The sequence below is a fragment of the Stegostoma tigrinum genome, chromosome 36 (genome assembly GCF_030684315.1).
Source record: "Stegostoma tigrinum isolate sSteTig4 chromosome 36, sSteTig4.hap1, whole genome shotgun sequence".
In the NCBI taxonomy this organism is placed as follows: domain Eukaryota; kingdom Metazoa; phylum Chordata; class Chondrichthyes; order Orectolobiformes; family Stegostomatidae; genus Stegostoma; species Stegostoma tigrinum.
In genome coordinates this window covers 19,072,989-19,079,510 of record NC_081389.1, presented here as the reverse complement: position 1 = coordinate 19,079,510, position 6,522 = coordinate 19,072,989, and positions in this window count along the sequence as shown.

The following is a 6,522-nucleotide window of genomic DNA, read 5'->3' as shown; positions in this document are numbered from 1 at the left end:
CTAAACCAGCCCAGTTCATCCCCTCCCCCCACTGCACCACACAACCAGCCCAGCTCTTCCCCCCCACCCACTGCATCCCAAAACCAGTCCAACCTGTCTCTGCCTCCCTAACCGGTTCTTCCTCTCACCCATCCCTTCCTCCCACCCCCAGCCGCACCCCCAGCTACCTACTAACCTCATCCCACCTCCTTGACCTGTCCGTCTTCCCTGGACTGACCTATCCCCTCCCTACCTCCCCACCTACACCCTCTCCACCTATCTTCTTTGCTCTCCATCTTCGGTCCGCCTCCCCCTCTCTCCCTATTTATTCCAGTTCCCTCCCCCCATCCCCCTCTCTGATGAAGGGTCTAGGCCCGAAACGTCAGCTTTTGTGCTCCTGAGATGCTGCTTGGCCTGCTGTGTTCATCCAGCCTCACATTTTATCAACTGACACATAGTGTCGGGTCCTAGGGAGCACATTAGTCTGTAAAACCGCCGTCCCAAGTGGCCTATGAAATTCTATATAAATTTGAAGTGGTTGTCTTTGTTGAAAACTGCTTTCATGTCTTGTTTTCTTTTGCATTCTTCATCCAACCCCGATCTATGTAAACATTCCGTTGTCCTCAGACCCTTTGGCGTAGTGAATCTACCTTTGTAACCTTCGTCTGCTTTACACCCCAGCCTCTGTTTTCCCTCCTCAAACGTTGGTATCCTGCAGAGCTTGTTTCCAATTCCTGCCTCCTGTTCACTATCAGCAGCAAAGCTCTCAGCTGGCTTTGCACTACTGCCCTTTGTCTTCTGGATGTTTCGTGACGGAAAGATTTATATTTCTTTAGCATTTTACATGGCCGATGACATCAAAGTGCTTCACAGCTAATACAATACTTCGGAAGTTCCTATTATCTCCATTACTTCGGAAGTGTAACCACCTGTATTCTTATCTGTATTGTGGGAAGCACAAACTGATTTGTGCACCCCCGCCCCCCTCAACCTCTCACCCTGGCCATCCTAACCCTCAGCTTGGCAATCAGTCCTTCCCCTGGCAACAATCTCTGGTGAACAACACCTCCTCCTGCTAGGTGGTAGCCAGCTCACAAGAACAGCGATGTGGTGATTTTCAGGAAAAAAATTCTGGTGAGGTTGCTTGAGAAATGAATATCACTCAACAGGCTGGGGTATCTCCACACTCTTCTTCCAAAGTGAGTCACGGGGTCTTTTACATCCACCAGAGCTGATAGTCTGACATCATGTTGGAAAGATACCAACTCCAGCAGGGCAACATTCCCTCAGCAACTCACTGGAGTGTCAGACTAGATTTTTGTACTCAAGCCGTTGACTTGGAGCTGAATGTAGAATTTTGTGACATTGTGCCACAAAAGATATCAAAACATTATAATGTCTAACCTCACATTTGCCTTCTTTGCACTCCTTATGTGCCAGTAACAACATAATGCATCTATTAACAACTGTGTTTTCTTTTTCTTTTCATGGGATGTGGGAACCATTGACAAGGTAAACATTTATTCCCTAATGCCCTTGAACTAAAAGACTTTGTTGGGACTTTTCAGAATCAAACAGGTTGCTGTAAGTCTCAAGTAAGACAATGATGGCAGATTTCCTTCCCTAAAGGGCATTAGTGAACCAGATGGGATTTTAACAATACTTGTTACGATCGTTGTTGCTAAGACAAGCTTTGTATTACACATTTGATTGGTGCATCTGAATTCCACCACAGGTTTTGAAGTTATGCCCTGGAATAGCTCCTGGCATACCTTGTGCACTCCACATTGAATCCAGCGTTGGTCTCCTGATTTGATGGTGAATACGGTTCTAAAGGAATGCCCTTAGTTCTGGTGAAAAGTAATGAACCTGACACTTTAACCCTGATTCTCCCTCCCCAGCTGTAGCCTGACCTGCTTGTGTTGATGGTACTGGTAGAGTAAGGGATATGAGGTTACAGATTGTGGTGCAATGCAATTCTGCTGTTGTAGCTGCTGGTGATCCATCACTTCCCATTTATATCCAGACTTGAGCTGTTGGATTCTAATATCCACTTAGGGGATTTTATCTCCGTGAGGACTGCAGTCACTTCGAACAATACTTGCCTCTATCGGTCAGTGCACTGAGCATGGGAGTTGGGAAGTCATGTTGCAGCTGTGCGGGACATTGTTCAGGTCACTTTTGGAATACTATGTGCAATTCTGGTCTTCCTGCTATAGGAAAGCCGTTGTGAAACTTGAACGGATTCAGAAAAGATTTACAAGGAAGTTGCCAGATTTGGAGGGTGAGGCTGAAAATAGGCCAGGGCTATTTTCCCTGGAGTGTTGGAGGCTGAAAGGGTGACCTTATAGAGGTTTATAAAACCATGAAATGCTTGAATAGCTCTAGGTTGAACAGCCTTGGTCTTTTCGCCAGGGTTGAAGAATCCAAAACCTGAGGGCATAGCTTGAAGGTGAGAGGAGAACGATTTAAATGGGACCTGAGGGGCAACTTTTTCATGCAGAGGGTGGTGCGTGTAGAGAATGAGCTGCCAGAGGAAGTGATGGAAGCCGGTACATTTGCAACATTTATAAGGCATTTGAATGAGTACATGAATAGGAAGTGTTCAGAGGGATATGGACCAAATGCTGGCAAATGGGACTAGATTAATTTACCATATCAGGTCAGCATGGACAGGTTGGACCAAAGGGTCTGTTTCTGTGCTGTATATCTCAATGTTTCTATGACTCTAATATCAGTCTCTGGATTATTAGTCTATGACATGACTGCAAAACCACTGTGTTCGCCTTAAGACCAGAGGAGGTCACTGAGGTCATAGGAGCTAAGTCATGGAAGGATTTTTAGACAAGGCAAGGAATGACAGACAGAATCATTTCTTTGTATTTTATACATTGATTCTGAGCAAAAAAACACTTGACTCAGCAAGTTGGTTAGATTTGGTCTTTTCTGCTGATTGGAATTTTTTTATTGATTTAAGTGACTGAATAATAAATTACATAATAATCACATTTATTTCACTATCCTGCACAATATTGGAAAATGCAAAAGAATGCCAAAATATATCCAGAATAAATGACCATGATAAATACTGCCCTAAGGTTGTTTTTAAACATTGTTGTTTCTCTCTTGGTAGCTCAGCCAAGTCAACAGTTGTATGGAAATGCGGAAAGTCTCAGACTCAATGTCAATCAATACTTTGTTAGCTGAATTAGCACTTTAGTTTCAAGAGCAGAAAAATATCTAAGTCCTGATTGCTATCCCATGCTGGGTATCGCATAGTGTGAATAGCTCAGTAAGCACAGGATCCAGTCAATCTGTAGTAACCCTTGTGAGATCTCAGTAAGTACTGATACCCACGGCACACCCACTGTCAGAAATGTCCATTGGACTTAGAGTCATAGAGTCATACAGCACATCCTCTGGCAGCTCATTCCATACACACACCATCCTTTGCATGAAAGCATTGTCCTGCAGGTCCATTTTAGATCTTTCCCCTTTCACCTTAAACAGATGCTCTCTAGTTCTGCAACCCTGGAAAACCTTGACTTTTCACCTTATCTATGCCCCTTGTGATTTTATAAACCTCTATAAGGTCACCGGAGGTACATATTTGCATCTCGTGATTTCTGATGTTTATTTTGCTACATCTATGGTTTGATTGGTCCATCCTGTATTAGCGGCATCTCACAAAATTTCAGGCTGAAGCCCCCATTGCAGTGTTGAGCGAGCACTGCACTGCTGGAGGTACCTCTCGTCTCATGGATACGAGGTCTCTGGGTTCCATGCTAGACTTGCAAGTGAAGCAATGTCCCAAGCCCAGAACATTGGATGCCCACTTGGAATGGGTTAGAAAAAGTGGACAGCGCTGAACCTCAGAATGCATCACAAAAGGAAAGCGATACGAAAAATTACAAGGGAACCACAACAGTGGACAGTGAAATTAAAGATAACCTTGACAACACAATGACTCTTCACTAAAAGTTCACATAGAATTACTTAATGCCTGAACCTCCTGCACATCAGTCTGCAGGAAGTGGCTATTAAAACAAACCCTGGAGAACTAATTACAAAGAATCAGCTACTCTGTTCCTGTTGAGAAAATTGTTCTTGTATATGATTTCCATTCATAATACATTTAAATAGACCTAATTACAGTCACATCTCTCAGAATGGTAACTGTTAATATGCAAATTAAAAATTACATTTCACATTGGATTAAGCACTTAGTCAAGCCTTATTACTGCACACTGTGCTATCCCTTGTGTACTTTACGGGCTGGTAAATCAGTCATGATCGAACTGAGTGGCTAAGCTGACTCAAAAGATTCAATTGTTCCTTTTACTCCCCAAATTCACCTTTGTACATATCTGTCTCTTTAATGACTTTAGATCAAGTTTCATGACAATGCTACAGACATATTCAGGTCAGAGCAATTTCCTGGAGCAGTTTCCGTCGCCTAAGGGATTTCACATATTTTGTTTTACCCCCAAGTGCAACCCCACTCCAATTTGTTCTTGGTTTTCTAAATCAGTGTTTTGCCTCTCCTGAGCAATCACTTCCAATTAGGAGCATGCTGAGGCCATTCAGTTCCTGCTGCACCACACAATATGAACATGGTTATCTGAATCCAGACTCAAATCCGCTTTTCTGCCTGTTCCCTGCTATCCCTTAACTCGCTTGTTCATCAAAAATCTTCCCGAAAAATATTTCATGACCCACGTCCAGTGACATCTGCAAGAGATTTCCATTGATCCACAACTCTCTGAGAAATGGTCTCTTCATCTTCATCTTAAATAGGTGACCCTGTGGGTTTAATCTGTGTCCCTTCATCCTAGATAATGGAAACTGCAGATGCTGGAGAACCCGAGATAACAAGGTGTGGACCTGGATGAACACAGCATGCCATGCAGCATCTTAGGAGCAGGCAAGCTGACATTTCGGGCCTAGACCCTCCATCAAAAAATCAACATCATTTGATGATGGGTCTAGGCCCGAAACATCAGCTTTCCTCTTCCTAAGATGCTGCTTGGCCTGCTGTGTTCATCCAGCTCCACATCTTGTTATCTTCCATCATCCTAGCCTCTCCAACAAGAGAAACATCCTTTCAGCATTCAACCTGTCAAGTTCCCTTGGGATCATATATGGGGTGGTGTGTACAAATTGCAATCTACGAGGATGTAATTTTAATCTAACTTGTTTCCTTGGGATCATATTTAATAAAATCATGAATGGGTACTGAAAAAGCCTGTCTAACTATTTGTCTGTCAGTCTATCTATCCCATTACGGAAAACAGTTCCAGTGGATCTATTTTTTGTCCTTGACATTATTTGGAAATTTCTTACATACAAAATCTCTGGATGTAAGTTTGCTCGCTGAGCTGGAAGGTTAGCTTTCAGACGTTTCATCACCATTCTAGGTAACATCATCGGTGAGCTTCCGATGAAGCGCTGGTGTTATGTCCCGCTTTCTATTTAGGTGTTTAGGTTTCCTTGGGTTGGTGATGTCATTTCCATCGTTGGTGCCAAACAGAGACATGCACGAGAATTCCTAGAAGCATGGCATTCCAACAGGAACTCCATCAACAAACACATTGATTTGGAGCCAATCTACCATCCGCTGAGAAAAAGAACAGGAAATGACATCACCAATGCAGGAAATGACGTCACCAACCCAAGGAAACCTAAACACATAAATAGAAAGCGGGACATAACACCAGCGCTTCACCAGAGGCTCATTGATGATGTTACCTAGAATAGTGATGAAACATCTGGGAACAAACCAGCAAGCTCAGTGAACTAGCTTACATCTGGAACACAATAAAGACCCACTCTCTTGTGGACCAAGAGGAGGAGAGTGCTGTCTTGGAGGTGAAAGGAGGATGTCGGGTTGGCTGTGCACCCTTGTGACCAGTGGATCTTAAGCTGGCTTCGGCCTAACACTGGTTCAGGGGAGCAGCCAACCTGCAACGATGGCTGCGGCAAGTGCTCGTGCCCCAGGACAAGGGGTCCGGAACACCATCCGTGTTTCCGTGAAGAAGGTCAATGAAGGTGCACCTGTGGACCGCACCTTCTTCGTGAAGAGGGCCCTGTTGGACTGTTGTGGGTTCGCTGCTGCAGACATTTACTGCCTGCAGGATTTCCCCGGAGGAGGTTTTTACGATGTAACCTTCAGGAGTGCCAAGCTTTGCGAGCGCTTCCTGGAGGTTTTCAAGGAGAAAGGAGGTGAGGGCCCCCTCTCTGTATTGACCGCTGTCCCACTGTTTGTGATGCCAGCGCAGAGGAGCCGTACGGGGACTGTACACATGTACAACCCGCATGTGCCAGCAGTTGATGTCCTGACCTTCCTTGGAAGGTACGTGAAGGTGGAAGGGGACCAAACCAACATCATGGACCCCTTCGGGATCTGGACCAGTAAGAGACAGGTCAGGGTGACACTGAGGACGGGCGTGGACGGAAACATCGTACACCCACCGTCCAGCTTCACAATCGGTGGGAGCAAGGGCTACCTGACCTAAGCAGGGCAACCTAAAGTCTGCCATGCCT